The sequence below is a fragment of the Ornithorhynchus anatinus genome, chromosome 18 (assembly GCF_004115215.2).
Source record: "Ornithorhynchus anatinus isolate Pmale09 chromosome 18, mOrnAna1.pri.v4, whole genome shotgun sequence".
In the NCBI taxonomy this organism is placed as follows: Eukaryota; Metazoa; Chordata; class Mammalia; order Monotremata; family Ornithorhynchidae; genus Ornithorhynchus; species Ornithorhynchus anatinus.
In genome coordinates, this window is record NC_041745.1 from 9,514,709 (window position 1) to 9,534,951 (window position 20,243).

The 20,243-nt window shown below is 41.6% G+C and overlaps 1 long non-coding RNA gene across 1 annotated transcript in view; it reads left to right on the forward strand.

Annotated features, from left to right (window-relative positions):
* Positions 1 to 14,796: 14,796 nt before the first annotated feature.
* Positions 14,797 to 20,243, forward strand: part of LOC120638972 — a 33,866-nt gene continuing 28,419 nt past the window's right edge. Inside the window, exon 1 of the long non-coding RNA XR_005661036.1 lies at positions 14,797 to 15,012. This is a non-coding gene — a long non-coding RNA (uncharacterized LOC120638972). The remainder of the gene's footprint in view (positions 15,013 to 20,243) is intronic.

The window sequence follows — 20,243 nt, forward strand, 5'->3', positions numbered from 1 at the left end:
CAACAATAAACTCCAAACTGGGAGAACATAAAGCACTTGATGACAGCTCTGGGATTATTTCAGTCTCCAAAAAGGCATGTAACTTTTACAGCTTTGAAGCCATGTTATCTTAGGATGTAGACTTTTTTTTTTAACAGTTGCTTTTCAACACTAATTAGAAGAAAAAAGAACCTTCAGGTTATTGAATCTGACCACAATTAAAAAAAATTATTTCTTTCTATAACTTCCGTCTCCCTTGTGGAAGAAATCATCTTTAGTCTCTGAAGAGTTATCTTCTTTAACAATTTGTGCTGATGGCAGAAACAACTCCTAGTGAGGATAAAGCTCCTCAGCTTCAGCATAGCCCAGTATTGAATTTGGTTAACTAACCTTTCCTGAACTTGAACCGATATTCTTTTGTTTGAACTAGAACAGTGGCAGCCTTCAAAACCAAGTCACTGTTCCTTCCTAATGGGAGAAGAAAAAAAACAAACACTCCAAACCACCCAATAACAAATCTCAATAAGTTGTGTTCTGTTCAACGGCAAATTAAATGTTTTGCATAGGGATGAGAGACTCCATCATCAGTGAGAAGACACATCCCAGGCAACAGCTGCAACTACTGTAATGAGAAATCTACATACAGAAAATAGGCAATCAAATTTCAGCAAAGTATGAAATTGTCTCCTTTTTATTTTTTATCCAGAGAACGCAGCTGCAGTGGTTTTATGGGACTTGCCACTTCAGGGTCCCATCTTCCACTACATTCAGGAACACACCATTTGGGGGAAAAAAAAACACCTCTCGAGAAGCTTTGGCATCTCAATTGAACAAGCTCATCCAATTCTGAGCCCAAAGGTCTCTGTTCTCATTGTCTACAACACCGCATCTGAATGTCTCAAGAATTATGTGAGCAATTTATTTCTGGTAAGTTTGCAAAAATAAGAGGCCACAGAATGAAGTGGGTTTCTGTCACCATTGCTTCCCAAAGTGGCTCTGGTAATATAGTCACTCAGTTAGCCTTCAAAGAGGCTTTGGAGTTGTGGCTTACTGTTTTTTGACATGGAACTTGATGATTTGGTATTAATGAGAAATAGGTGTCTGTGTTAATGGCAGCAAAAAAACTATTATTGGTAAATCGATTGCCTTGAACTATAGTACTAGTAATTATAATAAAAATATATTTAAATGCTTAATGTGCACCGAGCCCTTTGAAGTTTTCCACATTCTGACTGAATACATTTTAAATGAATCACTAAGAGCCTTCTCTAGATATGTAAAACTTTGCCATGAGAATTTCTCTTCCATCCCCAATATATCCACTTCCTCTCAGGACACGGGCAAAAATCACCAGTTGAGTTAGTTGGGCCTTAATCTTGCTGGGAAAGGAATTCCCCTATGTAAAATGAATTAAAAATAAGGACTACCTTATCTTTTTACTATGTAATTTCCTCCTCCCGAATATGAACTCTGAGATCTTTAGAGCCAGATGCATTTCTCTGACCTTGAAAATGGGTGGTTGTTTGTTTTTTTTAATACATTTAAAAAAACATAACATTTTTTGTTCCCCTTTTAGGAACCATTATGAAGCGGATATGCTCTCTGACATTATGGGTTGGAAATGCTTGAAAGGTGACCCCGTCCTTGATACCTTAAAATGATGAGATCCTATTCCTAAGTGTTGGCATGGCCAAAAAGCCCACGGAGACTGAGAATCCATTCCATCCTGGAGGTAAGATGATTTTTTTGCTGTTTTCAAAATTCTCTCTTGGAATTGTGATCTTTTCGCCAGCCTTTGTTAGGAAGGAAGGCCAATCCTGACTGTCACCCAACGTTACTACCACAATGCAGCGCTCAAGAGTGGGCTTCTCTACCCCTCAAAAACCTTTCTGCCCACACAGCTGCTTGGGTATCAACTCGGCTGTCTCCCTTCTCTTCAACTACCCTACCCAAAATTGCAGTGCGAGAGAGAAAAGCACAGCATCAGTGGTGGCTGAGTGCTGATCCTTAGGTGTTAATCACATAGCAGCCAAGTGGCAGAGTCAGGCATAGTGAAAAGAGCACAAACCTAGGAGTCAGAAGGTCATGGGATCTAATCCAGGCTCCACCACTTCTCTGCTGTGTGACCTTGGGCAAGTCACTTCACTGCTCTGTGCCTCAGTTCCCTCATCTGTAAAATGGGGATTCAGACTGTGAGCTTCATGTGAGACAAGGACTGTGTCCAACCTGATTTGCTTCTATTCACCCCAGCACTTAGTACATTGCTTGGCACACAGTAAGCGCTTAACAAATACCATTAACAAAAATGACCTTCTTAGTCCCAGGCTGGATAGACCACTATGCTATGTTAGATCTCACTCACTGGTAATGCTTTTCTGCTCATTCCCCAAGAGTCCTGTTCACCAAGTACTGCACTTACCAGACAGCAGAAACAGTACTATCCTTCCCATCCGCATGTCACATTACCATGATGAAAGTCACCAGCAAGTGTTTTAAGAGCAATGAAACCTATCGAGTCCCATTTCACTCCAACTGAAAGACTCGCTTCCTTCCCCAACAAGGTGTCTCTTCTTATGTGCAAACAACATAGATCCAGATAACTATTAAAATATCAAAACCAAAATAAATTGTGTATATTATGCACTAAGAGAAGGAGGTATTTTGTGGAGGGGGAGAGGCAAGAGAGAGTTATGAGGATTATATATTTGGAGAGGTTTGGGTAGGGAAAAAAGTACTGTTTCATTTCCAATCATCCTGTAATGCTTTCATGAAAGAGATTAGAGGGAAGGAGTCTTGGGAGGCAGAAAGGAAGGGAAGACAATCCCGTGAGTTCAGTGTTGGAGAGTCAGAGCTCAGAGTGAATACCTTCATAGCTAATGAAGGCAGGAAAGAGGGAATGAAGGGCAGCTTAAGCATTTGGCTTAAGGAAATATCAATCATTCAATAGCATTTACTGAGCATTTACTATGTGCAGAGCACTGTACTAAGTGCTTGGAATGTACAATTCGGCAACAGAAATACACAAACCTGGGATCTGGTTGTGGGTATATAAAAGTCAGTGGGATTCAGTGGGGAGGAGGTTGATCTAAGATAAGAGCTAGAGTATAAAATTTCAAGATTTGAGGGACTCTTGGTAGAGAAGCAGCATGGCTCAGTGAAAAGAGCATGGGATTGAGAGTCAGAGGTCGTGGGTTCTAATCCCGCCTCCACTTGTCAGCTGTGTGACTTTGGGCAAGCCACTTAACTTTGCCTTGCCTCAGTTCTCTCATCTGTAAAATGGGGAACAAGACTGTAAGCCCCAAGTGGGACAAGCTGGTCACCTTGCATCCTCCCCCAGCACTTAGAACAGAACTTGATAAAATACCATCATTATTATTATTATTATATGCAAGCTGAAATGTGACAATAATAATTATTGGGTAAATTCTGGGGTAGATACAACTTAATCAGGTTGGACACAGTCCCTGTCCCACATGGGGCTCATACCCTATCCCCATTTTACACGTGAGGAACTGAGGCACAGAGAAGTTTAGTGACTTGCTCAAGGTCACACAGCAGACATATGGTGGAGATGGGATTAGAACCCAAGTCCTTCTGACTCCCAGGCCCGGGCTCTATTCACTAAACCAAGCTGCACAGCCTGAGTCCACAGGATCTGGAAGAAAGAAGCTTGGGAGGCCAGGTAAAGTGGATGTAGGGGAATCAATCAGTAGTTTTTACTTGGTGCTTACTGTATGCCAACCACTGTACTAAGCACTTGGGACAGTATAATAGAGTGAGTAGACAGGATCTCTGTCCTGGAGGAGTTTATAATCTAGTAGGGGAAGACAGACATTAGAATAAATTATAGATAAGAGAAACAAAAGAGTATAAGGATAGGCACATAAGTGCCGGTGGAGGTAGGGTATCTAAGTGCTTGCAGCTGTATGACCTAATGGAAAGAGCATGGATCTGGGAGTCAGAAGACCTGGGTTGTAATTCCGACTTCCCCACATGCCTGCTGTGTGACCTTGGGCAAATCACTTAAATTTTCTGTGCCTCAGTTGCCACATCTGCAAAATGGCAATCCAATACCTATTAACCCTCTTATTTAGACTGTGAGTCCCATGTGGGACTTGATTATCTTGTATCTACCCCTGCACTTAGTATAGTGCTTGAGACAGAGTAAGAACTTACTAAATAATGCAATTATCACTATTTCTATTATTATTAGGGGGCTCTGACACAAATGCCTAAGTGAAACAGTAGGGAGTGGGTGATGAGAACTTAGCCAGGAAAGGCTTCCTAAAGGTGATATGATTTTGGTAGGGCTTTGTAGATGGGGAGCTGGGAAAAATGGGTTCATTCAGTGTCCTATCACTTTATTTTGGACAATGTGCATCCCTGGTGTGGAGGGATAAAACTGGAACAGTGATCAATCATTTGAAGTTAAAACATTTCTCAGGTTCAAAATTAGCAACCATCATACACCGAAGGCTGCTTGTGGCAATTCAAAAATAATGCAAATAACTTGCCACCAAATTTCCAGAATTGTGGATCAAAATCACCACAGAATTACTGTCTGCAAGGGTTGTGAGGATGTGGGTTTGCCTTAATGGATCTGTCACTTATTTTAAGCTTTGTCCCCCTCTGCAGACTGTAAACTCTTTGTCTGCACGAATTGTACCTTCCAACTTCATTATATTGTACTTCCCCAAGTACTTAGTACAGTGCTCTGCACCCAGTAAATTCTCAATAAATACCATTGATTTCCCACTTGATTAACTACATGCTGAGTGCCTGAGAAAATGGCATGGCCTAGTGGAAAGAACACAGGTCTGGTAGTCAGAGGACTTGAGTTTTAATCCTGCTTCCTGCCTAATGTGTGTCCTGGGGCAAGGCACGTAACCACTCGGTGCCTCAATTTCCTCATCTGTAAAATGGAGATTAAATGCCTCATCTCCCAAGTCTGTGAGCCCAACGAGACACAAGGACTATATCTAACTTGATCATCTTGTATCTACCCCAGTGCTTAGTACAGTGCTTGGCATATAGTAGGCACTTAACATAGCCAACTATTATTATTAGACTGTAACTCTAGCCTAGATGTTCCATGGAAAAAAAAACAGAAAAAGCTCCACGAGAGTCTCTTTGCCAATACCCAGAATGATGGAATTTTCTTTCTACAGTCCACAAAATCAAAGTATGGGCAAAAAGCTTGAATCAAGCAATATTATTTGAGCACCCGCTCTTGGCAGAGCACTGTGCTAGGCTCTTGGGAGAATACTATAGAGCTAGAAGACATGATCCCTGTCCACGAGAGGTTTACGCTTTAGCTGGGGGAGACAGACACAAAATAGAGTAGAGATAAGAAAGATGAATGAAAGACTATTTAAGTCATGAAATACAGTACTTGGTGAAAAATGTAAAACTTTCACAGAGGGACAGGATGCAAGCATCTCTGTGCTGATTGGTACCATGACACAGTCACACCATAATCCATTACTGTTTGCTTGTACTTTGCAACTGACAAAACAGGATGTGGCAGGCTGTGGAAAGGCAGGCATACACAATAATGCACGCATCTTTGTGCTGACTGGGGTCCTGAAGAATTCAGAGGGGAATCCATTAACTGTTCGCCCATACTTAATAATAATAATTATGGTATTTGTTAAGCACTTACTATGTGCCAGGCACTATACTAAGCACTGAGGCACTGGGAGCTAATCAAAATGAGAGGTTTTCTCCAAGTAGCATCAAAGCTGCAAAATTACTTGAGCAGAAATGGACACTGCTCAAGTTAGGCAAACCATGTGACCAAGTAGTGTAAAACTCAACATCGACTGTATTGAGTGCCTGCTCTTAGGACCTTGCACTAGGGGGTTGAGACTTATGTAGAAATCCCTTAACTCAGCTCGATGCCTTACCTGTAATTGATTTTCAATGCCTTTCCCCTCTGCTAGACTGTACGCCTCTTGAGGGTTGGATTTATTACCCTATTTATTTTGTTAATGAAATGTACATCACCTTGATTCTACTTAGTTGTCATTGTTTTTATGAGATGTTCGTCTCCTTGACTCTATTTATTGCCATTGTTCTTGTCTGTCCGTCTCCCCCCGATTAGACTGTAAGCCCGTCAAACGGCAGGGACTGTCTCTATCTGTTGCCGACTTGTTCATTCCAAGCGCTTAGTACAGTGCTCTGCACATAGTAAGCGCTCAATAAATACTATTGAATGAATGAATGAATTGATTCTGCTTACTGTATTGCATTATCTTAAGGACTTAATACACTGACCTAACTCAGTAAGCATTCAATAAATACCACTGATTGACTGACTGGGAAAGTTTGTAGAAGTAGAAGACATGGCCCCTGCCCTCAGAAAGCTTGCAATCCCCCACCAGATTGTAAGTATGTACTGGGCATGGGAATATACTGTACTTTCCCAAGCATTTAGGGCATTCCCTTAGGCACTGGAAAAGCGGGCTTGCACATAAAACTTTCTGTTTTTGTTAATAAAAACCTTTGGCAAAAATAAAATAATTGGGAAGGTAAACTATGAACTATTAATGTCCAAATGGATAACTGATACCATTTAAATAGTTCAGTAGTTAGTTTTAAAAATAACATTTACCTTCCCAATGGAAATTTAGAAGGGGGCAGGCTTCTTTCCTTTGGAGGTAGATGGTGTATTCTGGGCTCTTTAAAATATTTGGAAACTTGATCTGAAACAGCAGGACTGCAATTACTAACCAAAGACGAGGTGATTTACCAAGTTTGAAGGAACCAGAGAAGATACTGTTACCAACGTCATGGCACCTCCAGATATCTTTAATTATATCATTTTACATACTTAAGAAAAAAACTCTTAGGCAATTTTGATTTTATATCCTCCAGTCTTAATAATCCCAGTTTCTTTGGTCTCTCGCGATGCATTTCATCTTCCTATTCCAATTCAATCCTTATCCTTTTCCTAGTTTACATTTACTTTAGTCTCTATCTTTCCCTCCAGATTCCTTCTAGATTCCCTCTTGAAGGCAGAGATTGTGTCTACTTACTCTAATGTACTCTCTAAGTATGAATACAGTGCTCTGCATGAAATAAGCACCCAATTAAAACCATTAGTTGACTGATTAGTTCTCCTCAATCATCTTTGTTTGTGGGGCCAAAACTAAACTCTTAGGGACTGACTATTGCAGAAAATAAATAACAATTTTAGATTCTCATTCCTCTACTTCTACTATCAAATTTCTGGAGGAGTCACCAGAGACAATTTGCTTCAATTCTGAAATGGTTATTTTCCTCTCTGTTTTGGTAGCTCTGCATGACACAAATAACAGCAGGGATAGGGCTGAAAACATACTTAGTTGCTTGACTAATTATGATGTGTAGTTCCTTTAGCTGGTGGTATGTCTTTTTAGAGGGCCTTTTTTTATTTTCCAAGTGCCCATTTACTTTCATTAAGACTCTTCAAAAACATTTCCTTCTCTAGGGTGCGTGTCAAATAATAAAGATACTGGCCTTAAATGAGGTGAGGTATGGCAAGCGAGGGACAGCAAAAGGGAAAGGGAGGGACAATGTGGAATTCTATTTTTTTAATTTTTCTAACTTAAGATGCCTGCCTATGCTCTGCTTAGTCCATCAATCAGTGGTATTTACTGTGTGCACAACACTATAATAAGTGCTTGAAAAGGATAACAGAATAGAGTTGGTTTTCGTGATGCCTGTTTACAGTAGACTGTAAGAGTTTACAGTCTACAGGGTCCTATCTTCTCGACCACTGATCAGGATCCTCACTGTGTCCCCTCCTCCCAAATTTAATCTTTTCTGCTGTAATTCTGACCAGGAAATGATCCACTAATACCCTAGGGCAGACAGGATAATCATTTTGAGGAACTATAAGCATGGCTTCCCCTCAGTCTGCTCACTTAAAAGCATAATGAGTATTATTAGTATTATGGTATTAGTTAAGCACTAACTATGTGCCACGCACTGTATTAGGAACTAGGTTACATAAGAGATAATCCTCTATAAGACTCACAGTGTAAGTGGTAGGGAGTAGGATTTAATCGTCATTCCGTCTTTTATCTCCATCTGGCTCAAGGCAGGGAGTACATCATTGAATAAGTCCTCAGAGCTGATAAAGAATTACACTATAACACCACAGTAATAACTTTGGTATTTACTAAGCACTTACTCTGTGCCAAACACTAAGCTAATCACCATAGTAGACTCAAGATAATCAGGTTGGACAGTCTTTGCCCATAGTCTAAATCATTCTCTCTCCCTAAATTAGAATTAGTTGAAGCAGCATGGCCTAACGTATACAGCACGGGCCTGCGAGTCAGAAGGCAATGGGTTCTAATCCTGGCTCTGCCACTTGTTCGCTGTTTGATCCAGGGCCAGTCACTTCCCTTCTCTGTGCCTCAGTTCCCTCATCTGTAAAATGGGGATTAAGACTGTGAGCCCTATGTGGGACACGAACTCTGTCCAACCCTAGTATATTGTATCCACCCCAGCACTTAGAAGAGTGCCCTGCACATAGCACTTAATGAATACCATAATAAAAATTATTACTATTAAGCCAATTATGGCAGACAGGCATGAGCTATCACTTGAAACCGTGGGAGGTAGGAGAAGGCAGGGAGAAGCCCTTTAACAAGGATGAGTAGCAAAGGAATGGAAAAATGCTCACAGTCACGAGTGGTTCCATCAATTCAAATAAGGGCAGTAGACTTCATGGAAGTTTCAGTTTTCTCTTTCAACTGCACCATCCCAGCCTGCAACAATGTCCGTCTGTGCCGACGATTCTCAGAGCTGAGATAATTCAGGGTTTCTTAACTATAAAAGTTGCATTGTCGACATGGCTTGAAAATATAAACTGAAATTATTTTGGTTCTAAAAGTCATAATCATCTTCTTAATGAACTCAACAGGAGCTCAAATGGCAGGGGCTGTGGTAATTTAGAATCAGACAGATAACAAGGAAAAAGCTGCACTTTCCAATTGCCATGCCAAGGAAGATCTGCCTTTACACAAATGATTCTCTGGAATAACGATAATAATAATAATGATAATAGTTAAGCAGGTATTATGGGCCAAACAAGCTGGGGGAGAAACAAGATAATCAGATCAGTGTTCTTGTCACTTACGGGGAATACACTCTAAATTAGGAGGGATGTTTTGAAGCATTTAATTCCTATTTTACAGCTAAGGAAACTGAGGCACAGAGTGGCTTGGCTGAGGTCACACAACAGCTAAGTGACGGAGGTGGGATGAGAAGCCAGGCCTTCTGGGTCCATGCTCTTTCCACCAGGCCAAGCTGCTTTTCAACTGTTCCTCAAAGAGAAGGAAATGAATTCTCTCAGTCTCCTGGAACATGATGCTGAGCCTGGCAATAGTGGGAATTAGTAGACCCATTGGGCTCTTCCACTGACTTCTTGTCCCCTGAGCACAGGTGTGAGGACTTGGAAGCTGAGGGTACTGGATATAGCAGCTACTACACAAGTTCAAAACAAGGTCTCTTTGCCTTTCTCTTTGTCTCTGGACAGCCCAACCAGTTTGGGTGGCATATTCAAATCACAACACTCTTCTTTGAAAGTCCTCTATTGCTTTCCTCCAATAAATCAGTTGCATTTACTGAGCGCAGTATACTAAAGTAAATATACTAAATATACTAAATATACTAAACACTTGAGAGAGCACAATAAAACAGAGTTGGTAGACACTTTTCCTGTCCATAACTCCTGCCATGTGTCATACAAGTTCCTCGACTACTAACTCTATTCTAGAGGGCTCTCCCAAGCACTCAGTATGGTACTCTGCACACAGCGAGTGCTCAAAATATCACTGATTGATTCAACATGAAATAATACAAATGAATCTGGATGAAAAAACTGAACAAGTAATTGAAAATATAAATGAAATAGGCATGTAAGCATAGGAATGAGATACACTCATGCTGAGGGTGAGCAAGGGTTGATGCAGACCTAAGAAAATGAGAATTAATCAGGGAAGCCTTCCTGAAAGAAACGGGATTTTAGGAAGGGATTTGAAGATGGGAAGAACTGTGATTTGAAGGATTTGTTGTTGGGGGAAATGGAGTCCACTCATGGTTGACCACAACTGGAACCGTGCCTAGATTATGCAGACTGAAAAAATTTATAGCAGCAAGCTTTAAGAAAGGCTTGTGTATTAAACACCTTCTCCTCAAAATCTCCTCCTAAAAGAATCCAAACTCAAGAAAAGCTCATTGTAAATACCCCCTTCTTTCCCAGCTGAATCCAATCCGTTGAAGGGCAAAGTCATTTGCATCATTTTCCATAATTAGAGCTTGCAAGTATTTGGTAATGAAACTGCTAATCTAGTTCCTGTGGTGAGGCTTAAGGATGGCCCCGGCCCCCCTGGGGCTGGACTCAAATCACACTCTCTTCAAGGATTGCAATTTCACTTCCTTGGGAGCCATATTTTCTTTGGGTCTAAGATGGGCTGCTTGGCTTTTATAAAGTACATAAAAATCAGGTCTGGCCATCGTGGGCATTGGAAGAGTGAAAGTAAAACCTGAGCAACTAAGATTACCCACCTACCTTTTACCTCCTCCTCCACTTGCCTTGACTTAGGATATAGCCTACCAACTCTGTCATACAGTACTCTCCCAAGCGCTTAGTATGGTGTTCTGTACATAGTAAACCGTTCAATAAATACCACAGATTGATTGAATGATTATTTCACAAAAGCTCCATTCTCCAGGAGTGGAGAGGACGTGTTCAATATAAGGTCCTAAGAACTAGTTGGGGTTGATCTGTGGCAAATCTTCCACTTTCTTAGTGACTCAGTTTGCATTATTCCATTGCTGGGAAGACTAAGTAGTAATAAAAGGAACAGGCCTGGAAATCAGAGGATCTGGGACCTAATCCAGGCTCTGCCATTTGCCTGCTGTGTGACCTTGATCAAGTCACTTAACTTCTCTGTGCCTCAATTGCCTCATCTTTAAAATGGGCATTGAATATCTGTTTTCCCTCCTTAAGTAAAACTGCGAGCCTCATGTGGGTCGGGGGCTGGGACTGACCAGATTATCTTGCATCTGCTCCAGCGCTTAGTGTGGTGCTTGGGACACAGCACTTAACAAATAGCACAACTACTATTATATGCCTGTGGACCTTAGTCTGCCACTTGGCAGCTTTAGAAAGAGCATACTACACCGTAAGCTCCTTGAAAAGATGGACTGTGTCCAGCCAAGCTATTGGACTGTACTTTTCCAAGCGCTTCGTCCGGGGCTCCGCATCCGCAGTTCATGCTCGATAAATACCACTGATTGATCAATACATAGAGTGCCAAGCCTGCAGGGTTACATCCCTGGTCATCTGCATGATGTGTGGTCTTGGACTACAAGACTGTATTTATGACTGTTCCGTCTTCTGGTCTGCAACTGAATTGGCAAGAGATGAAAAGAACCAGTCACCTTGGTTCTTTTTAGAATTTGGGTGTTCCACAGTCTCTTCAATAAAATCAATAATTGTGGTATTTGTTAAGCATTTACTATGTGCCAGGCATTGTACTAAGCGCAGGGATAGGTACAGTTTTATCAGGTTGGACACAGTCCCTGTCCTACATGGGGTGCATAGTTTCGGTTCCCATTTAACAGATGAGGTAACTGAGGCATAGAGAAGTGAAGTAACTTGCCCAAGGTCACACAGCACACAAATGGCTGAGCTGGAAATAGAACCCATGACTTTCTGACTCTAAGGCCTGTGCTCTATCCACTACACTTTAAGGAGCAAAGTCCCAAAGTCACCTAATAAGTGGTTTTGTACTGGAGTGAGCCTGAAATCATTTAATCTATCCTACAGCTGGGGTTTTAATTCTTTCCTCTTTTTCCCCTTTGGGGAATGAGAAGATGACCCCAGTCAGTGCCCAGCCCTAATGAGACCACCCGTTAATATAGTTACGTCTTCCACTTAAGTCCAAAACCGAATCTGTGGACATACTGTATTCTCAGCAGATTCTACCTCAGAGGGAATGCTCAGTTTCACTATTGTTTTGAGAAAACAAGCCTCTTGGGAGCTGTATAAGGCCTAGGAAGTTATTATACTCCCTTTACATGCATATTATGCACCCACACATTCAAACTTCCCAAGTCAGTTTCCATACGGAGTAAATATGTTTCATTGTCTTGAGTATTAATCGGCATGTTAAATACTTTGGATCGCCAACATAAATCTAGAGGCCAAACAGATTATGTGTTAAAATTACAGGCATTTGAAAGCCTGGGTCTACATTTTTTAAGGCCTAGTGAAAGATTTATATCTCCTTTTGGCCAAGACTGCACTAATTTTGGCAGTGAAAAATTGCATTTCCTACCAAGGCACAAAAAAGAATAAGGAATTTGTAAAATACCAATTATTCAAATGCAAATCCCTAAATTCAATTTTTCTGTTCTGATTTTAGTCAATCGCTCATTGTTAGCATTCGATCCATTCATATCTTTTTCCAGACTTCAATGGAGCTGGTCTGTATTTAGGGTTTCAGGCACAGAGACTAGAACTGTAATCTCAAAATGATCCACAGAAACACTTTTTTTTTTTTAAAGCACATATCCCAAGGAGGATGAGATTTCCTTCAACGAGGCCTCTACCGACTAAAAACCACATGGCTCTAGCCCTGCTCAAAAACTGTAGAGCCTCTGTAGAGTGTATGGAGTCTCGTTTTTGTTTCTTTTAAACTGTGGAAACAGGATGCAAGCAAAGCCATCACACATGGAGCCTGAGATCAGACCTGAACAATGGATGTGTTCTTTTTAAACAGAGTAACTGGTGAAATCCTGAGTCTGGGGAATTTCTGATTTTACCAAAACTGGTGTCTTTGGGGTCACTGGAGGCTGTTTGGGGTGAGAAACAGCATGGCTTAGTGGATAGAGTACAGGGTTGGGAATCAGAAGGTCCTGGTTCCACCACTTGTCTGCTGTTTGACCCTGGGCAAATCATTTCACTTCTCTGTGCCTCAGTCACCTCATCTGTAAAATGGAGATCAAGACTGTGAGCCCCATGAGGGACAGGGACTGTATCCTACCCAATTTGCTTGTATCCACCCCAGCGCTTAGTACGGTGCCTGGAACGTAGTAAGACTTAACAAATACCAGAGTTATTATTATCAAACATTAACAACTGAAATAGATTAGAGCGACTCAATGACCGATCTAGCCAGACCTTCATGCCTCTCAAAATAACTTCCCAGATCTTCTCAGTTCTTACTTGAAAATCATTTCTAACCTCCAATAGACCAATCAAAATACAGAGAAAGCTCAAGTAGAAATCATGGTTATGGGGTCTTTTCCCCACTCTCCGCCCCTTTAGTCTTTCTCGTGCTCCTTTGGGTAACGACCCCTCTTCCTTCTCCTCCCTCCCTCTGTCCTCCATCAATATCTGGTTCCTCCTTTCTTTTCCTGTCTTTCTACTCATTCCCCAGCCCCAAAGCACATAGGTATATATTTTTGAACTCTATTTTAGTTTCTGTCTCCCCTTATCATTATTATTACAATCAAACAGGAGATACAGATACTGAAATCACTTACAAATAGGAGGAAAAAGGAAACTGCCTACATTTTTATATATATACATATATTGAAATAAGAGGTAGGGGTCAAATAGAAAAAAACAGGACATTGCTTTGCTTTTGTTAAAGTGAAGGAAGCGGCTGAGGAGCTTGGTTTGTGAGCTGGATATTAAGTCACCAGATCAACGAGAGTAGATACAGACCCTTTGGTGACTTGAGGTGCTTAGCTCCTGCAGTGAGAAGAGGATCTTAAGACCAAATGCAAAACCTAATGGCCACCAGGAGGGAGAGAAAGGAATATTGAGTTGAGAGATCAGCTTTATGGAACTCACCTAGAGTCGATGATATTTATTGAGGACTTACTGGGTGCAGAGCACTGAACGAAGCACTTGGGAGAGTACACTTCACAGTTGGTAGACATGTTCCCTGCCCACAATGAGCTTAGGGTCTCGAGGAGGAATCTTCACACGAATGTACACTTACCTGTACTGAGAAAAAGGGGTTGGGGGATGATGAGAGGAAACAAAACTGAAGGGGCCCTCTGGCCCTCTCATCTCTCTCTCCACCTACCTCTCACCCACATCCTACTTCTGGCCTGGAATGTTTTCCCTCCTCATATCTGACAGACGCTCCCCCACTTTCAAAGCTTTATAGAAGGCATATCTCCTCCAAGAGGCCTTCCCTAAGGCCTTATTTCCTTTTGTCCCACTCCCTTCTACCTCACCCTGACTTGCTCCCTTAATTCCTTCTCTCCCACCCAACCCGGCCCACAACTGCACAACATTATGAACAGAGCTGTAATTTTGTTTATATTTATGTCTGTCTCCCTGGCTAGAAGGTAAGTTCTTTGTGGGTAGGGAATATGTCTATGACACTGTACTCTCCCAAGTGTTTAATACACTGCCCTGCACACAATAAGGGCTCAATAAACATGATTGACTCTCTAGTCAGTAAGACAGTTTCTGAGATGACTGACAAGTAATTCCCACAGCAAGCACTCAATAAATACACATGACTGACTGATTACAATCATCTTGGTGACTTTTTTTCTTCAATTTAGCAGGCAGCATTTTAAAAGTTAAGATGTAAGTGTTCTCAAAGTACTGGGACTGGCTTGTGCGGTTTCAAATATTTTTTCTGCCTCCTCACTACTTGATAACATCCATTAGTTCTCAGCAGCCCGAAGTAATGGACTCTGGAGTGCCCTGCAGCCAATGAGGGAGGGGCAGAAAACCGGCAATGATCGTTTGGTTTATAAAAATCCAGAGGCAGCCTGCCACTTAATAAATAAAAGGAGGTTGTGAGGCAGGGCACAGAGTGTCCAAGAGAGCAAACAAGACATGAAGAGAAAAAAAAAAAAGCAGCAGAAATTCAGAAAATGAGAATACTCCTGAGAGAGCGGAAATGAGAAAAAGACACAAAATGTCATCCCAGGGGGAAGGTGACCATTCTCTCTGTGGCATCCAAAGAAATATTGCTTCTATTTCCAGTGATGCATGTGGTGGTGAGTTTTTTTGGCATGTGGGATAATTCTGATTTATGAAGCATTTTAAGAGCACTGATTACGGATATTTCAAAGGGCACAGGGAGCCAAAGAGAGTTGGTAGACAGAATTTACGGGACTTCAACAGTTCCTTTTTGTGACAGTGCACTGGTGATTTACTGTAAGGATTCTTATGGGCCACTACCACTATTGTTTGGTAAAGCAAATGGGGGATTTTATTAAGGCTTTCTAATTCCATGCTAACTGCATGCCTAGTAGAACCACTCTCGGCCTGGGAGTCGGAGAACCTGGGTTCTAATCCCAGGTCTGCCACTTGCCCCCTGTGTGATCATGGATGAGTCTCTTATTTTTATAATCATATTTATTGTTTACTTTGTGCAAAGCAGTGTACTAAGTGCTTGGGAGAGTACAATATAACATCAGACATATTCCCCGCACAAAATGAGCTCACAGCCTAGAGGGCTAGGCAGACATTAATATAAATAAATAAATGGATAGATAAATAAATATATTACGGATATATACACATATGTATGTGCTGTGGGGAAGGGAGGGAGGATAAATGAAGGGGCAAGTATGAGAGGCACAGAAGGGAGTGGGAGAAGATGAAAGCTCAATCAGGGAAGGCTTCCTGGAGGAGATGTGCCTTCACTGAGCCTCAGTTTCCTCATCTGTAAAATGGGGATTAAGAGTGTGAGCTCTATGTGTGCACATGGACTGTGTCCAACCCGATTAGTTTGTATCTACCACAGCACTTAGTACTGATAAACTATATTTCCCTAGATCCTTTGGAAGATTGGAAGGTTCTGGAAGGAAGATGAGAGTCAGTCAATAAACGAAGCAGAGCTTACAAATTCAGGAGAGGAGGGGCTGTCACTCACCCACCTGTCTGTTTGGAGTGAAGATATGTTCAGCTCCAAGAGAGCTTATAGATTTATAGAGCTTTGAGTATTTTTGGAGGTCTGCTTTTGTGTTCACAGAAGCATGTGAATTGTGAAGCAATGTGTAAGCATTTTGATTCCATCTATTTCCCCTCCTTCTCCCTGAATGAATTAAAATTGAATTTCTCGTCCTCATTTCTTAAGTGGCTTGATAATGACAGGATAATCATGAACTTCTCTCTCATCCAAGTATAACGGCTTTTGCAGACTACTAGGACGATTTTAATTATAATTCTGTGTGAAACCAGGTTCCAAGACACCAAGTTCTTTAAAATATCTAACATGAAACATTATTTGTTTTTTCTTGAACTCGTGTCCTAAAGGTTATATTTGAAAAGCACTTAAACTAATAAGGCTTTCACTTTTCTTCAGTTTTTTCACATTATTAACGGGGAAGCAGCTTGGCTCAAGGGGAAGCAGCTTGGCTCAGTGGAAAGAGCCTGGGCTTCGGAGTCCGAAGTCATGGGTTCGACTCCCAGCTCTGTCACTTGTCAGCTGTGTGACTGTGGGCAAGTCACTTAACTTCTCTATGCCTCAGTTACCTCATCTGTAAAATGGGGATTAACTGTGAGCCTCACGTGGAACAACCTGATTACCCTGTATCTACTCCAGCGCTTAGAACAGTGCTCTGCCCATAGTAAGCGTTTAACAAATACCAACATTATTGTTTTTCAAGGCCTTCTAAATGCTAGAGATACACTTTCACCAATCTTTTGGGGCATCAATCAATCAATGGTATTTACTGAGTGCTTACAGTGTGCACAGCACTGTACTAAGTGTTTTGAGGAGCACAATATAACCTAGTTGGTAGACATGTTCCCTGCCAACATCAAATACCCAGTTCAAGCGCCACCTTCCCTTCCCCACAGTCATACCATGCATGTCTGGGGTCTATAATCTTTCCAAATCATTCTTTGTGAATTTACAATCTCTCTTTGGGATGGCTCCTTGAGATTGGTACTGTTTAATGAGATGTAAATTTGGGAAAATCCTTAGATGTAATACCCTCTAGCATAGGTCAGAAACTTCATATTACCATCAGAAGTCATAAAAAGTTTCAAACAGTATAGGAAAGCTACTTTTCCATTCTGTATGTAGGAGTGAACAGTGTTCACCTGCTGGAAGGTGGGACTTCTAAGTGACCTGGAAGAAAATCAGATCTGGAGTCTTTGTTCTTTCCCTTTTTGGCTCCTTACTCCCCTCCCTTTCCCTCTACACCCCTTCCCTCCTTGCCCCCAACCCCCTCCCCAAAATGGCATTTGTTCAGCACTTACTATATGCAGACACTGTACTAAGTGCTAGTGTAAAATGCAAGATAATCAGATTGGACACAGTCCATGTCCCACAGGGGGTTTACAGTCTTAATCCCCACTTTACAGATCACAAAACTGAGGCACATAGAAGTGACTTGCCCAAGACCACATAGCAGACAAGTGGCCGAAGCCCAGGCCCAAGCTCTTCCTCCGAAGCTATGCTGCTGCTCCTTGCTCTCACTCACTCTTCCTTCCTGGGTCCCCTCCAAAATCTTCCACAGGGTTCCAATTTCAGAACATTTCACCCTTGGAGATCATTGTCCTAATGACAGTCTCCTCCAACCCCTAACTGCTCCACTGCTTTACATCAAGAATCACCATCATCATTAAGTGATATGGATCAACCCCCGCTTGGTGTTCATGGCCCTTTACCTGGAACTTACCTACATTAGTGAATTAAATGACACAATTCCTTCCCAACAGGTTTATAATCTAAGATCACACCTCACAAAGACCAATAAAGAAATGAGAGGATTTACATTATATGGACTCCAAAGAATAGGGTGTTAAACCCTGCAAACTGTCATTACTTTGTTTTTAACCTGGATTATATACATATTGCCAGATATATTTCTTTACCATACTAGGATTCAAACTCATTTGCAAGGGGAAAACACATTCACCCCATTGTCAACGGGAACAGCCAGAGAGGCAATCTCAATGTGGTGAAATGCAAATCCACTTCCCTGCGCGAACTATCTGGTCACTGTGCTGTGGAAATAGGGCACTGGATATGGGTAATCTCATTAATGAGCTCTTTGGAGAGTGAAAACGAGCTTTTAAAACAGACCTCCCCTTCAATATCTGAAACCCAGGCACTCTGTGTAAAATTGCAAGCTGAAAAAGGTGGTCTAAATGCATGCTCAGAGACATAAAGTTCCAGTCTTCCCTTCTCAGATAGGGCTTTCCCCAAAGTTTTAAACTTGCTGAGCTTTATGACAGCTCAGCCTTGATTCTGAGACTTTTTTATGGTATTTAAGTGTTTACTGCATGCCAGGCACTGAACTAAGCAGTGGGTAGACACAGCTAGTCAATAAAGTGTCCGGGTAAATACCTTTTATTATCTCTATTTTAGTGGACCATCTCATCCCTCCCCTTAATTTCTCCCAAATAGTCAACGCAGTCTCTGACCTACCTCTAACTGGATCGGAAAAATCTCATAGGAAATTTGCCTGCTTGAAGCAGCTAGTGAGGGTCCCCAGGACAGAAGGGTCCACTGCTCTCCTGGGTGGCTACCAAACCCAACCCCACTCCCCTTCGAACGCAAAGGCCCCCAGCTTTAATTGAACAGAAGCAGAAAAAACGGGTTCGAGCCAAAGAAGACCGTCACTGTTTGAATTCATAGTGTGGTCCGGGCCAGTGCCCAGCTTCTAAAGTTCACCCTTACCTGTCCTTAAATGATGCACGTTTATAGCTACTCATTAAACCTGATGGCAAAGGTGTTATTTCATAGGTATAGACGTGGCAAGCTGGTACATTCAGTGAATTACATTCTCAGAGAGATATTATGAAAACCCGAGTAGTCACAATATGGTTGTTCAACTTCCTTATGAATTAGTGATAATTTAAGGTATCACACATGACATTCTATTCAACTGCAGTTAATCAGTGAATGAATGAATCCCTGGTGTTTACTGAGGGCCACCTCAAAGTACTGTACTCAGCAATTGGAAAAGTTGAAAAGAGACAGAACACACGCACTCCCTGCCTAGGAGGAGCTTCTTCTTATGCCATTCAGTTGTGTCTGATCCATAGCTACACCATGGACACATCTCTCCAAGAGCACCCCATCTCCATCTGCAATTGTTCTGGAGGGGTATACTTGGAGGAGGAGTTTACACTCTACTTATCATTTGTCAATCATTCGCCAGTATTTATTAAGAGTGTACTCTGGGCAAAGCACTTAATTAAGCTCTTGGTTATTAGAGAAGCATTGTGGTCTACTGGAAGGAGCACGGGCCTGGTAGTCAGAGGATGTGGGTTCCTATCCCGGCTCTGCCACGTGTCCGTGTGATCTTGGGCAAGGCACTTCATTTCTCTGTGCCTCACTTACCTCATCTGTAAAATAGGTATTCAGACTGTGAGACATTTAGAACAGTGCTTGGCACGCTTAACAAGTAACACAATTATTATCATTTATTAGGCAAAATCCTGACCTCAACGTGTTTACAATCTAGAGGGAGAGATTACCACTAAACTAAATTACAGTTGGGGAAGCAACTGAGTATAAAGTTATGGATTTAACTGCTGCTGGTGGGAGGAGGTGAGGTGAGTAAATGCTTCATGGGTGAGGATTCAGGTGCATAAGTGACAGAGTTGCAGGGGAGGGAGGGGATAATGTTGGGAGATGAGCAATGAATCAGGAAAGGCTTCCTGGAGGAGATGTGATTTTAGTGATAATAATATTTAGCATTATATTGTGGTATTTGCTAAGCCTTATATGCCAGTCCCTGTCCTACATGAGGCTCACAGTCTAAAATACCAAAATTATTATTGTTATTATTACAGCCCTAAGGAAACAGTGCTTATGTCAAGCATCAATCTATGGAGTCAGATAAAAGAAAAAGGGTGAAGGATAGCAGGCTGTTAGATCAGAAACCATTACAGGTGGTAGCTTTGTCAGGCAAGAAAATTAGAGAACAAGATTCTGCACCGCTGATTAGTGGTTTAGCTGGTAAACCTCTCTATAATGGTAGAGTGGCATCATAGAGGAAAAAAATACATGAACTATTCATTGCAACAGACAATGAAAATATTAGAATTTTGGCTGAGAAGGAGCCATCTGGGAACACTTACTCTAAAAGAAACTAATGAAATTACAAGAACACTATTCTTCCCCCCTACCAAAACATCCTCAGAAATACTTAATGAGGCCTTAAGTAAATAGACTATGCAAGAATTACATTTCAGAATGATGAAAAATGCCTTTAACTGGAAAAAGCTTCAGCACACAGTTCCACAGTTCCTTGGAGTCGGG